Consider the following 18,589-nt stretch of genomic DNA (forward strand, 5'->3'; position numbering starts at 1 on the left):
AAATTCCAAACGTCCTCGCCGTGTGTCGTGTAGTGAGGGAATGTAACACCGTTGATGGTGACCCGATCATCGGACGGAGACGTTAAACTCGGCTGCTGCCTTGGTATTATTCGAGAGGAGCAGGCTATGTGTCGGCATCGGATTTCACCTTCTTCTGGTCATCTTCTGATCATCATGTAACACTGCACTATACATTACATTCATCACTCTGACCTACTCTCTACAAAGACACATGCGTCTCACCGCACACTTATCTATAAGGAAAGGGTCCGATGTGCGCGAAAGAGAACCAGCCTTTCCGACAGGCAGCAGACACCAGTCATGGGATGTCCCATCCAACAATGCTATATGACATTTATGTTTTTACATTACTGCATTGAGGATTTTTCTTGCTACCATCTGAATGAGATAGAGCTGACCCTGGAAAGCTGTCGTCTCACGATATTCATACCAGCTTATGCCTAACCCTTCAGATTAAGTGGCAAGTTTTAGCATTCGTGATATGTTAATGATGAAGAATGGTCGTATGGCTGAAGAATAATTAGTACATACATTATCACATGAAAGATAAAACTTTTCTTTATGACACGCAACATTTTTTTTTCCTGAGCACGGTTTCCTTCTGTAAGGATGTCCTCTTATATCACGTAATTGTTATAGTAAGGCCTTGTTTTTGTATTCTTTTTGTTTCTTTCTCTTAGGACACACAACTCTCATTACTTTTTGTTGATGGTTCTATGTGACGATATGATGTCTCACGACTGCAATAATTACTATGAGGAGAGAAGAATGCTTCAGCTACGCAAGCGGGTTGTTGTCAACACAATTTTCCATTGACGTGTCAACATCTTCCAGTCTTCACCAAGGAATATTATACCGAAGTACACAGGTTGTGCATAGCTTTACTGTGTATACTATGACGAAACAAATCAAAATCAAAGATTGGTTTGGTTCACTATAACTTAAGTACACGAAAATACGCGAACTCTGTAGTCTGCTATAATATTCCAAGGTAACACCAGAACATGGTGAAAGAAACATATGTGAACGATTCGTAACACGTTAGGAAATGCGTGAGAAATTTTCTACACATAATTGCTCTACAAACTTCGTGAATAGCTACTACCCAAATTGGTTACCAAATTCCTGAGGAACTGCATTTACCTTCGAACAGCTCTTTGCTTATAAGTAGAGCGTTGTAAACTGTTCGGCATTGTTTTTCGCTGGCTATCTCTGGTATTGTGAATACCTGCTTGTACTTTGTCTTCTGGGAAATGATTTTTATCTGCATTATTTAGGACTGCTAACTTCTCCTTCAGCTACTGACTTATGCAGTATCTTTAGTTGCGCAGCAGAATAATTTTATTGCACATATTTAGTTTTCTTAAAGTTTTACAAGGCGAACTCACTACCGAGGAGTCTTTTTTCGGGGCCGTTGTGCCAATCGGAATGTCAGCAAGACGTATCGACGATGAAAAAGACGTCAGGACACCAGGCGAGCATTGCCACATACCGTCCGAATGAAGAGAGCAGAACCGCAAACGTCGCCGTGCTACACAAGAAGGCAGTGTAATGTAACACTTCGTAATGCTATTTCGTCAAAAACTGACATTTTGAGTCCATGGCTGTGTACAATATAGAGGTTGATTATTACATAGAATACCAACCAGCCACTTTTTACAGTGGTATTTATTTATTTAAATAGCGCCGTTACCGGTTTCGAACCAACAGGTTCACATTCAGACGGCTAGTTCACGTTTTACATTGGCTTTCGCCTTTTGTTTTCCCAGCTGATGAAATTTTCTTGGGCTAGTGGTGCCCCACAACCAGTAACCGAAACATCTTCTCTTTAACAATTTGTTTACATCACTTAAAACCGTTGTGAGTTATAAAAGACATCATGTTTTGGCTGTAGAGCACCAACACCCCAAGGAATTTTCGTCAGTTGCGGAAACAAAATGCGAAAGATAAGGTAAAACGTGAACTATCCGTCTGAAGATGAACCTGTCGGTTCGAAAGCGGTAACGGCGCTATTTAAATAACTAAATAGCATTGTAAAAAACTGTCTGGCCGCTGCTATTTTCTATGTAAGAATCAACCCACATAAGACTTCGTCACTGCAGCTCCTGAGCGCCGCTGCAAAGTCAGACGTAGGCAGAAAGACACGAACTCGGCGACCCAGAATAATTACCGAAATACCAGAGGGAGGCGCTGCAGTCTGGAACCGCAAGACCGCTACGGTCGCAGGTTCGAATCCTGCCTCGGGCATGGATGTTTGTGATGTCCTTAGGTTAGTTAGGTTTAACTAGTTCTAAGTTCTAGGGGACTAATGACCTCAGCAGTTGAGTCCCATAGTGCTCAGAGCCAACCAGAGGGAGGCAAAGAGCGCTAACGGGACCAATAAACGAGGGCAAATGTTTTCATACATCCAGAGCCAAAGAGTCATAAGCACATGGTCGGCCATTTAACTAACGATTCTTTCGGAGACAAAGACATATTCACTCATGATGCCATTCTGTCTGCGTCGCTGGAACCAGAGAGAATGCGATCTGTAGAGATTCAGTCAAACTGCGACAAGCTGGTCGATGATTGTCTGCTCTGCTACCTGCTCGCTGACTTCAACACCACGAAGCAACAGCCTGATGCATATCGCAGCCGTGGTCTACCATTTTTGTGTAGTTGGGCATGACGCATGAGGAGAAGAGTGGTGTGCCGCCAGCCCTCCTCCGTTACGCGGATGAACTGGGAGCTGTCGCCTCCACACCTACCAGGTGTGGCGAGTTCTCGCAGCCCCCGCGCTGTCTCGTTAACATCTGTTGCAGTCTTGGTCGATCCATGGTGGTTAACCAAGCCCCAGTCTTCGCGACAGCCGACGTCCTCGACTACAGTTGGCTGTCCTGATCTGAGCATGCGACAGGCTGACTTCTAGGTGGGAGACACGCTGATAGTAGAACCTGTAGGTGGGCGTCGCCTTCCTGTCCCCCCATTGCTGCCAACACAACAAGTGGCCTTGGTGAACTGATCTGCACCGCGATGTCATGTATCGCTGAAGAGTCATCAGCACTTATTTGCGCCGCTTGCTTATGCTCGGAGGCCGACCGCCAACCTGAAGACACTTTATGAGTCTCTAAATTCAACACGAAAAGCAAGTTAAATGTTATTGCAGCACCACTGTGTCACTGACGCCTCCGGGTGTAAACTCGAGCGTTCACCCACTCTCTGTGTCCACCCTCTTGTTCACAACGCGACCCAGGCTCTCTAGCTCGCAACAATTTTAAGGAATGGGTTCTTATGGGAGACAGTGCTGGTGAAAACTAGAAAAATTAATGATGTAAAAGTATAGTGTAAAGAAATAGTTGTTGAGATGTGGGTTGTTTCATTTATGTGAGAACGGTCGCTACTCAGTGATGTGATGTGACGTTAATTATTCATTTCTTAATCTGTACTTAGACCTCAGGCTGTGATGCTAGTAGTAGTAGTAGTAGTAGTAGTAGTACCTTTATGTATTCACATATCTCTTTTTAAAAGGATATAGGACATGTCAAAGTATTTACAAGTTTAGATCAATTTAAAATAAGCTAATTCGTATACACATATATTTTACAGATTTCTAGTTATAGACAATCATTAGATTTACTCCTGGTATACAATACGTTTCTTAGAAATAACTTATTAAATAATGTAATGCCACACTGTTCACTCATATCTCACTATCAGTCACTGCACACACTATACAGGGTGTTACTAAAAGGTACGGCCAAACTTTCAGGAAACATTCCTCACACACAAAGAAAGAAAATATGTTATGTGGACATGTGTTATGAAACGCTTACTTTCCATGTTGAAGCTCATTTTATTACTTCTCTTCAAATCACATTAATCATGGAATGGAAACACACAGCAACAGAACGTACGAGTGTGACTTTGTTACAGGAAATGTTCAAAATGTCCTCCGTTAGCGAGGATACATGCATCCACCCTCCGTCGCATGGAATCCCTGATGCGCTGATGCAGCCCTGGAGAATGGCGTATTGTATCACAGCCGTCCACAATACGAGCACGAAGAGTCTCTACATTTGGTACCGGGGTTGCGTAGACAAGAGCTTTCAAATGCCCCCATAAATGAAAGTCAAGAGGGTTGAGGTCAGCAGAGCGTGGAGGCCATGGAATTGGTCCGCCTCTACCAATCCATCGGTCACCAAATCTGTTGTTGAGAAGCGAATGAACACTTCGACTGAAATGTGCAGGAGCTCCATCGTGCATGAACCACATGTTATGTCGTACTTGTAAAGTCACATGTTCTAGCAGCACAGGTAGAGTACCCCGTATGAAATCATGATAACGTGCCCCATTGAGCGTGGGTGGACGAAACTAAAATGAGCTCTAACATGGAAAGTAAACGTTTCCGGACACATGCCCACATAACATCTTTTCTTCATTTGTGTGTGAGGAATGTTTCCTGAAAGTTTGGCCGGACCTTTTTGTAACACCCTGTATATGCTGTGGTCAGACGCAACATTGACAACTGTCTCTTGCATCAGTCGTTCCGTACTTATAATATTTAAATTGTACTAATATCAGATGGATTCTATGGAATGTTAACAAAGTAAACAATCAAATGGAGTGCTATTATTCTTGAGAAATGGCAGACACGGTTTACTCGTATGGTTTAGTCGTTGGTATTAACTGACAGGCACGCATAATGTACGAAATCCTCAACAACCCATTCCGTCTGAAAAAATGTCCAGCATGTTATTCCAGCGGCTACAGGTCATGGGACCATACGCAAGAAGGACAAGACACCTCGGTAGGTCTCCCACAGTTTGCAATTTGAATATGGAGGAACGAGATTTTGAAACCAATGTGTGAATAATTGGAGACGCTGAATTCGTAAACCACGCTCTAGCGTGGTCAGTTATGCATGAGTATCATTACTAAGTACCAAGAGCCCACGAACACATACACCAGATGTGATGTCTGTAGACACCTGGTGCTCCCGCTCATGGGCTCTTAGTGCTCAATGACGGTGCTCGTATAGAACTGACCACTCTAGCATGCAGTTTACGTATTCAGCATCTCCAGTTTTTCGCACACTTGTTTATCATTATCATATTGTTCGAACACTCGCTTCTCTGTACACAAGTGTGCGCAAGGAGCTAGTGCCGGATAGCGTTCCAGACGTGTTCCATCGGGTTCAGATCAGCGAATATAGTGGGCACTTCATCAACGTGAGTTCGCAGTCATGTTCGGAAAGCCACTGTTGCACGATCATGGCCTTGTTGTAGCACGGACTGATCTCCCGTTGGAAGACGTCATCGCCTTCGAGGAATAGTTATTGAGACATTGCGCAAATCGATAGGTCGCGCCACGCCCCAGACAAGCTTATCTTCTGTGTGCGGACAATGTGGCATGAGGCGGGAACTTGGTATCGGACGGCCGACGTGAGCGGTGGCGAGGACAGAGATCGCGGTAAGGAGCATGGGAGGAGCCAGTTTGAATTCGGCGTGCGTGGTGGGCGTGGAACACCGTGATGCAGAACCTATGGTTCGTTGCCGACTTGTCTCCTAAACACGTTGGGCCTGTTTCGAGAAGAACGTGGAGAAGGTAACTGAGCAAATCGACGCGGGCTCACTCTGAGGGGAGCAATTGAGAAGAAGCCGTTTGCTGCACTGCCCAAGCTTCGGACAATACTGGGGCTTATTCTTCAGCTGACACCTCACAAGATCTTCTCGCTGAGCAGTCAGTCATAAGAAGTCCATTCCCCTTCCTGATTTGCATGCCTGTTCTTCCTGGGACCCGCTACTTCTCTGTGCTTACACACTGCCAGATCCCTCCGACTGAAGAATCGAAGGGGACCACAATTTTGCTACCGACTGGACCTTATATGAGTTCATTCGGGTGTCTTTTAGTCTTCCTATCGGACCGGCTGCGCTCTCCAGGTTGCTCGAATCGGTGATCTAAGATCGTCTATAATTACGTGGGTGACGTGACATACAGTGCGTCTGCGGGAGTCATGTTTAAGCGCAAAGCTATCTACTGTTACTTTAGCGCATCGTTAATCTCCTTTTTGAGCTTTGGGACGCTGAGGGAGTCAGGATGGACCAGTCTAGAACTCAGCCAATTACAGTTTTCGCCCACCCAAGCCCGATTAATCGGCATGACGAATTTTTTTTCGTATGTCCGTGCCCATGTTTACTGAGGCGGCAGCGTCTTCAGATCAGCTGCACAAAAAATGGGAGCCACTTGTGTGGAACGAGAGCCAACAGGCAGCTTTTGACGCAGTAAAGACCACCTTGAGTAACGTCCCCGAGTTCGCGGCAAACGATTTCAGTCAACCACTCGTAGTGCTGGTGGACGCCTCCAACTTGGGTGTGGTCGCCCTGTTGCTTAAGGAGCAGATTAGCGAGCACAGACCCTTAGCGTACACACTGAGGTCTCTGTCTCCAGGAGAAAAGAAATGTTCGACCTTCTTTTTGGGATTGGGGGAAGTGAGCTCATCAGTCTTCAGACAGGTTTGATGCGGCCCACCACGAATTCCTCTCCCGTGCCAACCTCTTCATCTAAGAGTAGCCCTTGCAACCTACTTCCTCAGTTATATGCAGTATGTATTCCAGTCTCTGTATTCCTCTATAGGTTTTGCCCTCTACAGCTCCTTCTAGCACCATGGAAGACATTCCCTGTTGTCTTAACAGATGTTCTATCATCCTGTCCCTTCCCCTTGTCCATGTTTCACTACCATTCAATGCTGTGCTCCAGACGTACATTCTCATAAATCTCTTCCTCAAATTAAGGCCTATGTTTGATACTAATAGATTTCTCTTGGCAAGAAATTCCCTTTTTGCCAGGGTTAATCTGCTTTCGATATCCTTCTTGCTCCGTCCATCACATTATTTTGTTGCCCACCTAGCAGAATCCCGTAAGTCCATCTACTTCGTGACCATCAATCCTGATGCTTTCTCGCTGTTCTCATTTCTGCTACTTCCCATTCCTTTCGTCTTCTCTCAGTCCATATTCTGTACTCATTAGATTGTTCACTCCATTCAGCATATCATATAATTTTTCTTCAGTTCCACTCAGAGTAGCAATGTCATCAGCGAATCGTATCATAGGTAACTTTTCACCTTGAATTTTAATTCCACTCTTGAACCTTTAGTTTATTTCCATCATTGTTTCTTCGATGTACTGATCAAACAGGGGGGGGGGGGGAGGGGGGAGGAGAAAGAAACTGCATCCCTGTTTTACAACGTTTTCAATCCGAGCACTTCGTTCTTAGCCATCCATTACCATTATTGGCCCTTGCACATTTTGTCTCCACTACAGTCTACTCCTATTTTGCTCATAATTTTGAACATCTTGCACCATTTTCCATTATCGAACGCTTTTTCCAGGTCGACAAATCCTATGAACGTGTTTTGATTTTTCTTTAGTCTTGCTTCCATTATAAACCGCAACGTCAGAACTGCCTCTCTGGTGCCTTTATCTTTCCTAAAGCCAAACTGATCGTCATCTAGCACATCCTCAATTTTCTTTTCCATTCTTCTGTATATTTTTCTTGTCAGCAACTTGGATGCATGAACTGTTAAGCTGATTGTGCGATAATTCTCGCATTTGTCAGCTTTTGCTGTCTTCGGAATTGTGTGGATGATATTTTTCCAAAAGTAAGATGGTACGTCGCTAGACTCATACATTCTACACACAACGTGAATAGTCGAATAGTCGTTTTGGGCCCACTTCTTCCAATGGCTTTAGAAATTCTGATGGAATGTAGTCCATCCCTAGGACCTTATTTGATTTTAAGTCTTCCAAAACCCTCTTAAATTCTGATTCTCATACTGGCTCCCCTGTCTCTTCTAAAACGAATCCTCTTTCTTCTTCTATCACATCTGACAAGTCTTCCCGCTCATAAAGGCCTTCAGTGTACTGTTTCCATCTATCCGCTCTCTCCTCTGCATTTAATAGTGGAATTCAAGTTCCACTCTTAATGTTACAAGCCTTGCTATTTGTGTCACCCAAGGTTGTTTTGACTTGTCTGTATGCTGAGTCAGTCCTTCCGAAAATCATTTCTTTTTCGATTTCTTCATATTTTTCATACAAACATTTCGTCTTAGCTTCCCTGCAGTTCCTATTTATTTACTTCCTCAGAGACTTGTATTTCTGTATTCCTGAATTTCCCTAAACATTTTTTTACTTCCTTCTTTCATCGAGCAACTGAAGTATTTCTTCTGTTACCCATTATTTCTTCGCAGTTAACTTCTTTGTACCCATGTTTTTCTTTCCTACTTCTGTGATTTCCCTTTTAAAAGATGTCCATTCCTCTTCAACTGCCGGTCGTTGTAGCCGAGCAGTTCTAGGCGCTTCAGTCCGGAACCGCGTTGCTACTACTGTCGCAGGTTCGAATCCTGACTTGGGCATGAATGTGTGTGATGTCCTTAGATTAGTTAGGTTTACGTAGTTCTAAGTCTAGCGGACTGATGACCTCAGATGTTAAGTCCCATAGTGCTTAGAGCCATTTGAACCAACCTCTTCAACTGTACTGCCTACTGAGCTATTCCTTACTGCAATATCTACAGCCTTAGAGAACTTCAAGCCTATCTCGTCATTCCTTAGTGCTTCCGTTTCCAACTTCTTTGCCTATTGATTCTTCCTGACTGATCTCTTAAAATTCAGCCTACTTTTTATCACTACTACATTGTGATCTGAGTCTATATCTGCTCCTGGGTACGCCTTACAATCCAATATCTGATTTCGGAATCTCTCTCTGACTATGATGTAATCTTCCCGTATCACCACGCCTTTTCCAAGTATACCTCCACCTCTTGCGATTCCTGAACAGAGTCTCGCTATTACTTGCTGAAGTTTTTCAGATCGCAGTTTGTCTTTCTCCTCTCCAAGCCCACGTTCTCCTGTAACCTTCTCTTCGACTTCTTGCTGTACAACTTCATTCCAGTCCCCCATGACTATTAGATTTTTCATCTCCCTTTATGTACTGTATTACCCTTCCAATATCTTCATAATCTTTTCCTAACACTTCATGTTCAGCTAGTAACGTGAGCGTGTATACCTGAGCTATCGTTGTCGGTGTTGGTTTGCTGTCGATTCTAACAAGAACAACCCCATCACTGAACGGTTCACTGTAACACACTCTTTGCTCTACTTTCCTATACATTACGAATCCCACACACGTTATACCATATTCTGCTGCTGTTAGTATTATCCTATACTTGTCTGACCATAAATCCTTGTCTTCTTTCCATTTAACTTCACTGACCCCTACTATATCTAGATTGAGCCTTTGCATTTTCATTTTCAGAATTTTTAGCTTACATACCACATTCAAGTTTCTGAAATTCCACGCCCGGACTCGTAGAACGTTATCCTACGTGCGACCTACGAATTTGAAGCTCTGCTCTAGTATTCGACACTGAGAAATTCAAATACTATCTCAAACCTCGTGACTTTACGCTAGAGATGGATAATCAGACTCTCAGCTACACTAGGCGCATTATGCTTTGGGCCGTGGACACAAACGTCTCCCAGTTCTCCGAGATACACGTAATTGGGCAATATAACGCCGTGGATATATATATATAACCTGAGCAGGATGTTCAAGGAAGAGGAAGAGTGCCGTCTTATGGATGGCCTCAGGGAGGCGGGAGAGATGGTGAATGTCATGCTCACTGGAAATCTGTTGGAAAACCTCTGCCTGTGATGCTGGTACCAGCGGTCTCTAAATACTATCACAGTTCGGCTGCCCTCAGAGAGGGCCCCCACAAGGGAGGAGCGCGCCATCGGAGACGCCGGTAATCATGGGGGATTCTTCCGCAATGGTTTCCTCATCTTCCACTATGTCTGCTCACAAGCGTAAGTTCACTGAATCTCAGCCACAGACAGTTCGGTATATATAAGACTGTCCATAAGAGCTGGGAATCCCTGACCTGGCCAACGCTGCATCTTGGTGTACGGAAAATGGTAAATCAGTATTACGAGTGTAAGGTGGCCAAATTGACATCTGATGTCTGCAGGGGATTGTTTAACCTTGGTGATGAGGCTGATGGATAATCTCTTCGTTTACACAGGTCCTCTGCCTTGTACCCAAGGTGGGCAGCCGTTATTTTGTGGTAGTGAACAGGTTTCTGTGTTTAGCTGGTTGGTACCCATTGGGGGTTATGGCAAAGCTTCAGATATCTGACCAGAATCTTTTTACCTTGTTCTTGCCCCCGAGAGTTATCGTTTGTGGTAATGCCTCAGCGTTTGTATTGTTCTGAAAGTCCTGTTTCCTGTCAGGAGTGAAATGCATCACCACAGCACGTTACTACCCCCAACACTCCTTTGCCAAACAGGTTAATTGGATTATATTTCACGCTGAGGCTGAAATTTAATGGCACCATTCGTCGCCCTGGCTACACTTAGCCTTTAATAACGCGAAACACGAGGCCAATAAGGCGTCACCGTGTAACCTCCGCATGCCACAGTACTCGTTAAAGCCTGTACTATGGTAAGTGAGCGGGGTTAACCTTATGAGAAAGGATTTTTGTATAGATATCGACCGCGTGGACCTGAATGGTGACAAATCAAACTTACACCCACTCTGTAATGACAATGATCCGTCAAGCAAGTTCGAAATGTAATTACACGTCAGGATGGACCAAAAGCAACACTGAAGATGCTACCAATTTGATAATAATACGGTCGCCAGCCTAATTAGGCATTAACTGAGTTTCTTCCCTGTACAAGTTGGTAGATATTCATACAAAACAACAAGTAGTAACAGTGCATAATATAGTAAAATTTTAGAATCAGAAAATCTATTGAACTGATAGTTTCACGTTCTGTAGTGATATGGAAAAACCATGAGTACATACCACTACACTATAATGTATACTACAAAACTTTATAATGTCTATCAATCTGATTAAAATCGGGCATAGGTTACCCTAGAAATATCACTTTCGTGCCACACACAAAATGTCAATCTTGATAAAGATAAAACACTGATAAATTTTGACTTTTATGTAAGCTTTAACTTTTGCTCGTCAAACCAATTTAGAACACTTCAGAATTCAAATGAATAAAAAAAGGGAGGGGACCCTTAAACTGTTATGATCACTGAATTAAAAAAATGATTACCGAATTTATTATGTGTTCTAGATTTCCAGTATATAAGTTACTACTCTTTTCATCTTATTTACTGCTCATTTAAATACCTTTATATCTGTCTTGAACTAATAAACTTCATTACTATATCAATACTAAAGTTATCTTTCAACTTCGTTAGACCTTCATTATTCATTTACTGGTTCATTAACAAAACATTTCAGCCCCAGGGGGTCCACAACTCTTTTGTGGATACCTGCGTAGCGAACACGGGACCCCGAGCTAATGTGGCCCTCTTTCCTTTCCGGGCTGCATACCTTCCTTTTCCGCATCCTTCGCTATCCCCCATCTTCGGCCCTCCTCCCCTCACCTCTGGCTCTTTCCTTCCCTTTCTCCCCCTCTGGGAGTATGGTTTGTGCCTACGTCCGGAGACGGACGCTCATAAATGTTACGCATTGTTCGCCTTCTCTGCTTTTATGTCTTCATCCTTCCTTTGTCCTTCTCTTTTCCTTACCTCTTCTCTTTGCCCTTTTCTCCGCTGCGGCGTTTGAGACCTCTTTTCTTTCCTTTCTCTTTCTTTGTTGTTCCCTTTCTCTTTCTTCCTCCCTGTGCGTGTCTGAAGGCCGACCTACGCATCTTCGTGCATAGCCGGTGACGGGGTAACGCGTAATTCCCCGCCCTGGGTAGACAGGTAGGACACGTACGTACCCCCTGGTAACGGCCAGGCCCAGGGAGGGTGATTACCCGAACTGATACCTTCCGAAAGTGCCGATTGGTCCCTCCGTCCGTTTGTCGGGAGGTCTGACCTGAGGTGTGAACAATCACCTAAGGCGGGAGTGCCCTCAGAGAGGGCCCCCACAAGGGAGGAGCGCGCCATCGGAGACGCCGGTAATCATGGGGGATTCTTCCGCAATGGTTTCCTCATCTTCCACTATGTCTGCTCACAAGCGTAAGTTCACTGAATCTCAGCCACAGACAGTTCTTCCATCATTACCACAGTTCCTTGTTGTTTCTCGGTCTGACGAAGGTCACGACTTCTCCACGGTCAACCATTTCATTATTCAGAAAGGTGTCGACGCAATTGCAGGTCCTGTAAAGTCTTGTTCCAGATTACGGAATGGCACCCTGTTGTTAGAAACAGTCAGTGCCCTCCAGGCACAAAAATTGCTGTGTACCTCACTACTACACACCTTCCCTGTCCGGGTGGAACCGCACCGTACTTTAAATTCCTCGCGTGGAGTCGTTTATACACGCTCCCTCGATGGATTGTCTGACGAAGAAATTCAGCACTACCTGTCTGACCAGGGCGTAACGGCTGTTCATAGGGTTATGAAAAGGGTTGACACGAACATCATTCCAACCCGCACTGTCTTCTTGACATTTGACAAAGTTCAACTCCCATCGAAAATCAAAGCAGGCTATGAGATAATTTCGGTTCGCCCTTACGTCCCAAACCCTACGCGTTGCTATCGGTGTCAGCGGTTCAATCACACCAGCCAGTCCTGTTCCAATCCGGCCAAATGTGTTACGTGTGGCAAGGATGCCCATGAGGGTGCTTGTCCACCTCCATCCCCTCGCTGCATCAGCTGTATGGGTGACCACGCTGCTTCCTCTCGAGATTGCCCCGTTTTTAAGGACGAAAAGCTCATCCAGGAAATTAGAGTGAAGGAAAAGGTGTCGACCTTTGCTGCTCGAAAATTATTCGCCAGTCGAAAGCCCACCGTGCCTCCGACAGGAAAATACTGCACTGTCCTTGCTTCTCCTCGGCCAACAAAGGAGGCGGCCACGCAGACTTGCGACCTCACCTTTAGTGCCACGGTCGTCAGATCGGCCAGCGCAAAGATCGCCCGTTCAACCTCACCACTTTCGCCTGCCCACTCTATGGCTCATCCTTCATCGGGTTCTGCTAAATCTCGAGCCCAAACGTCAGACATCAAGACTTCGAAAAAAAGAGCATACTCGTGAAGATTTTTTACGTACCCCAACTTCACAACAATCGGTTCCTCCTTCATCTAAACATCATGTTTCCGAGAAGGCTAATAAGAAACCCAGTTCATCTCCTTCTCGGCCAAGACGTGTCTCATCTACAGCACCACCTGGCGGAAATCGCCCTCGGCCTTCTTCTGTGTCGCCGAGGCGCACTGCTGGCGGCCGATCAACAGGCCGATCGCTGGTGGCAGGAGCTGCTCCTGAACAACCTATGGATCAGGGTCTTCTGCCTTCGGCTGAATGCCATTCCATGTTGTCGGTCGCAAACTCTGAGCAGTCGTTGAGTTGACGACAACCTTGGTCACATTCCTCCATTTTCTGTTCACCCTATGTCCATTATCCACTGGAATATCCGCGGCATTCGAGCCAATCGGGATGAATTGTCGATCCTCTTACGATCCTACTCGCCGGTCATCTTCTGTCTTCAAGAAACAAAGCTGTGTCCCCATGACCGCTTTGTTCTCCCCCATTTACAGTCCGTTCGATTTGATCTCCCCTCTGTTGAAGGCACTCCAGCCCATGGAGGACTCATGATTCTTCTCCATGATACTCTCCATTATCACCCAATCCCCTTAAACACTTCCTTCCAAGCTGTCGCTGTCCGTCTTTCCCTCTCTGGATATACCTTTTCTCTTTGTACTGTATACATTCCATCGTCCACACCAATGGCACGAGCTGATCTCCTTCATCTTCTTGGTCAGCTTCCACCCCCCTATTTGGTGGTTGGGGACTTCAATGCCCACCACACGCTTTGGGGATCTCCACATCCTTGTCCTCGTGGCTCACTATTGTTAGACGTCTTTCACCAAGCGGATCTAGTTTGCCTCAACACTGGGGTCCCTACATTTTTGTCTGCCTCCACGACAAATTTCTCTCATTTGGACCTTTCGGTCGGTACTGTTCCGCTAGCTCGGCGCTTCGAATGGTTCGCCCTTGATGATACACACTCGAGTGACCACTTTCCATGTGTCCTTAGACTGCAGCCTCAACTGCCATATATGCGCCCGCGACGCTGGAAGTTTGCCCAAGCCGATTGGACACTTTTTTCGTCTCTAGCGACATTCGATGACCGTCACTTTCCTAGCGTCGACGATGAGGTCACACATATTACAGACGTTATTCTTACAGCTGCGGAACGTTCAGTACCACGCATCTCCGAATTGCCCCGGCGCCCCCCAGTTCCTTGGCGGAACGAGGCATGCCGTGACGCAATACGTGAGCGGCGACGTGCTCTTCGTGTTTTCCGCCACCATCCTACTTTGGCCAACTGTATCCGCTATAAGCAGTTCCGTGCGCGATGCCGTCCTCGGAAGTTTGAAGTTGGATTCGACGGTTATCAGGCGCGCCTAGTTTCTCCCCAGTCTCTGGGCTCACTGTCGCGCATGATAGATTAGTGGACCCCGTCGCAATTTCTAACTCATTGGGTCAACACTTTGCTGAGATTTCGAGCTCTTCAAATTACCCGCCAGCGTTTCTCCCGAAGAAACGTGCAGCGGAAGTGCAACCTCTTGCTTTCTTCTCTCAAAATCGCGAAAGCTATAATACTGTTTTCTCCATGCGGGAACTCCAACATGCACTCTCTTCTTCTCGCTCCTCCGCCCCGGGACCGGATGGTATTCACGTCCAAATGTTGCTGCATTTATCAACCCATAGTCTGCGTTACCTACTTCGCCTTTATAATCGAATTTGGACCGACAGTACTTTTCCCAGACGATGGCGGGAAGCTATCGTCGTTCCTGTTCCGAAAACTGGAAAGGACAAACATCTCCCCTCTAACTATCGCCCCATTTCTCTCACGAGTAGTGTATGTAAGGTTTAGGAGCGTATGGTGAATTGCCGTTTAGCTTGGTGGCTGGAATCCCGCAGTTTTTTAACACCTGCCCAATGCGGTTTCCGAAAGCATCGTTCTGCAGTTGACCATCTTGTTGCTCTCTCCACTTATATCATGAACAATTTTCTCCGGGAACGCCAAACAGTAGCAATATTTTTTGATCTGGAGAGAGCATACGATACCTGTTGGAGGACAGGCATCCTCCGCACACTGTTCTCTTGGGGCTTTCGAGGTCGGCTGCCCATTTTTCTTCGCTAATTAATGGCAGAGCGCACATTTAGAGTGCAGGTGAACACTACTCTCTCCCGTACTTTCTCCCAAGAAAACGGGGTACCCCAGGGCTCCGTGCTAAGTGCTGTAGTGTTTGCCATTGCCATAAATCCAATTATGGATTGTCTCCTTCCTGATGTCTCGGGCTCCCTCTTTGTGGACGATTTTGCGATCTACTACAGCTCTCAACGGACCAGCCTTCTTGAACGACGTCTTCAAGGATGTCTCGATCGCCTCCACTCTTGGAGCATCGAAACCGGCTTCCGTTTTTCTCCGAGTAAGACCGTTTGTGTTAATTTTTGGCGACGTAAGGAGTTTCTTCCACCCTCCTTACATATAGGACCTGTCAACCTTCCGTTTTCAGACGTCGCTAAATTCTTGGGTCTTATGTTTGACAGAAAACTGTGCTGGTCCTCCCACGTTTCTTATCTTTCGGCTCGCTGTCTGCGATCCCTCAACACCCTCCGTGTCCTGAATGGTACCTCCTGGGGAGCGGACCGAGTGGTCCTTCTCCGCCTCTATCGCGCCTTAGTGCGCTCGAAATTGGACTATGGAAGCATAGTTTACTCCTCTGCTCGGCCGTCTATTCTTCGTCGTCTCGACTCTATCCACCACCGTGGATTACGTTTAGTGTCTGGAGCTTTTTACACCAGCCCTGTGGAAAGCCTTTATGCTGAGACTGCTGAACCTCCGCTGTCCAATCGGCGAGCAGTCCTTCTGAGTCGTTATGCTAGCCATCTGTCTTCCATGCCTGCTAATCCAGCCCATGACATTTTTTTCGACGCCTCCTTTGATGTAGGGTATGCAGGCCGCCCCTCCTCCCTACTACCACCGGGAGTCCGCTTCCGTCAACTGCTCCATTCTCTTTCCTTTCACTTTCCTAAAACCTTCTTGACAACTTGGGGTACAGCACCGCCTTGGCTCCGTCCCCGGATCTGCCTGCTCCGTAACCTTGTCAATTTCCCAAGGATGGTACCCCTTCATTTGTTTATCGTCGGGCATTTGCTGCTCTATGTGCACAAATGAAGGAAGCCACATTTATTTACACTGATGGCTCGAAAACATCGTTAGGTGTAGGGAGTGCCTATATTGTTGGCGACACCCCAAAATCAATTTCGGCTTCCCGACCAGTGTTCGGTTTATACTGCGGAGCTTTTCGCTGTTCTCCAGGCTGTCCACTACATCCGCCGCCATCAGCGGATACAGTATGTTATCTGCTCCGATTCTCTCAGCTCTCTCCTCAAAGCTCTTTACCCTGTCCACCCTCTGGTCCACCGGATTCAAGACTGTCTGCGCTTGCTCCACCTGGGGGGCGTCTCGGTGGCGTTCCTCTGGCTCCCGAGACACTTTGGTATCTGTGGAAATGAGGCGGCCGATGTAGCAGCCGAGGCTGCAGTCTCTCTTCTTCGACCAGCAATTTCAATCGATTCCCTTCGCCGATCTACGGGGCGTTTTATGTCGTCGTGTTGTTCTTTTATGGCACGCACATTGGTCGACACTTCCCCATAATAAATTGCGGGACGTGAAAGCTCTTCCTTGTGCTTTGACCTCTTCCTCCCGAACGCGTCGTCGGGAGGAGGTAATTTTAACTAGACTCCGGATAGGGCACTGTCTTTTTAGCCATCGACATCTTTTAAGCGGTGATCCTCCCCCACTCTGTCCCCACTGCTCTCAGCTGTGGACGGTAAGATACCTTTTAATTGAGTGCCCCTATTTTACTCCGTTACGCGCCCGTCTACAGCTGTCGCCTGATATATCGTCAATTTTAGCAGATGACACCCGCTCGGCCGATCGCGTTCTCGAGTTTATTAGTGCCAGGGAAATGACGTCAGTCATTTGAAGCTTTTTTTGGGGACAACCAACCCCTTTCTGTAGTGGATTTTTAAGCCTTCCTTCTGCTTTTAGTTTCCCCAATTTTTTGAGTTTCGTTCCCATTGCTGCTGGTTTCCATTTTCGGTTTTTACTGTTTCCTAAGTCACGGACCGGGCGCTAATGACCATAGCGGTTTTGCGCCCTAAAACCAAACCAAAACAAAACAAAACAAAACAAAACATTTCTTTAAACACCATTCTAACATAGCTAGGTCTGCAAATAATTATTATTAACACAAATTTTAAATTTTCATTTCGGAACACTCGGAATGCACAACATTTGGGAAGAACCCTATCTAGGTTAGTTGTGAGGACAATTAAATGATGGGAACGTTCCCGTAAAATTTAGGTTATTATTGCACAGTTCACTCTCTGGTCCATACGAATACAGTACTAAAAGTTTCAACCTGCTTGTATCGATGCGGCGGTTGGCGAGCGGCAAGACGGCGAGGCACAGAGCACACATACAACCACAGCTATGGTTCTTGACGTATCGGCACTTTAATTCTTCTTAGCGTCGCAATACTTTTCCCTTTAGTGCCTATGTAATTTTGCCATGCTGTGTGGCGTTGGAACGGCATACCCGAGGCTCAGTGAAGCTACGTCTTCCAGGAGAGCCTCCTCGCTCCAGAAGGTGTTGCTCAAACCAGTGCCAAACTCCAACTACTACTGAGCCCGTTGTGCCGTGCAGTGCCCGCGCGCATTTTCCCGCGCTCGCCTGCCACCCACCTTTTACCGCTCCCTGACAGACCGGGTATTCACCCGAGGTTTTGCATTCTAGATATCCTAACACATTGCCTACGTATGGGCGAGACGCACAGTTACAATTTTAAACATCTTACAACAGTTCCAAAATTTGTTACATTTCAATTCTATCACAATATTACTTGACAATTGACATAAACATTAATATTCACATTGAAACTTGTTTACAGTTTTCTTAACACAATGGCATGAAACAAAAAAGAAATGAAATCAGAACATCAATTACATAAGTTTATAGAAAAATCAGAAGAAAAAATATTATTTATATGTACAACAGTACAGCGTTGTTGTTGTTACAACCGGCAACCCTCATGTTCGGATATTCCCTCAATTCGCCCTTGTCCAACATCTGATCGATCCAGGACCTCCTGCCCAACGAGATTAGCCCGGAAATCATCAAGAACAACAGGCGCAGGGTTAAGGTCGCTATCTAGGGCACACAAAAGGGAAGCAGTGCAGTACAACAACAGTTGACGTCTGGGGAATATTGGTATCGAGACATGCTCCTTGTAAGGGACTTTGCTGGTTATGTGGGGCAACGCAAGATCGAGACGAGAAATCAGAACTTTTGCCTTTCGTAGGCAAGTGCTCTGCCGACTGAGCCACCCAAACACGACTCAACGACTCGTCCTCACATGTTTACAGAATTTTCCGAGTTAGAATTTCGATCCGGCAGACAGTTTTAATTTGCCAGTAAGTTTCATGTCTGCCCACAGTCCCTGGTTGCGGGTAAGCCATGCCTCCACGGTATCCTTTTTCCAGGGATGGT

This window comes from Schistocerca nitens, chromosome 2 (assembly GCF_023898315.1).
Source record: "Schistocerca nitens isolate TAMUIC-IGC-003100 chromosome 2, iqSchNite1.1, whole genome shotgun sequence".
Lineage (NCBI taxonomy): Eukaryota > Metazoa > Arthropoda > Insecta > Orthoptera > Acrididae > Schistocerca > Schistocerca nitens.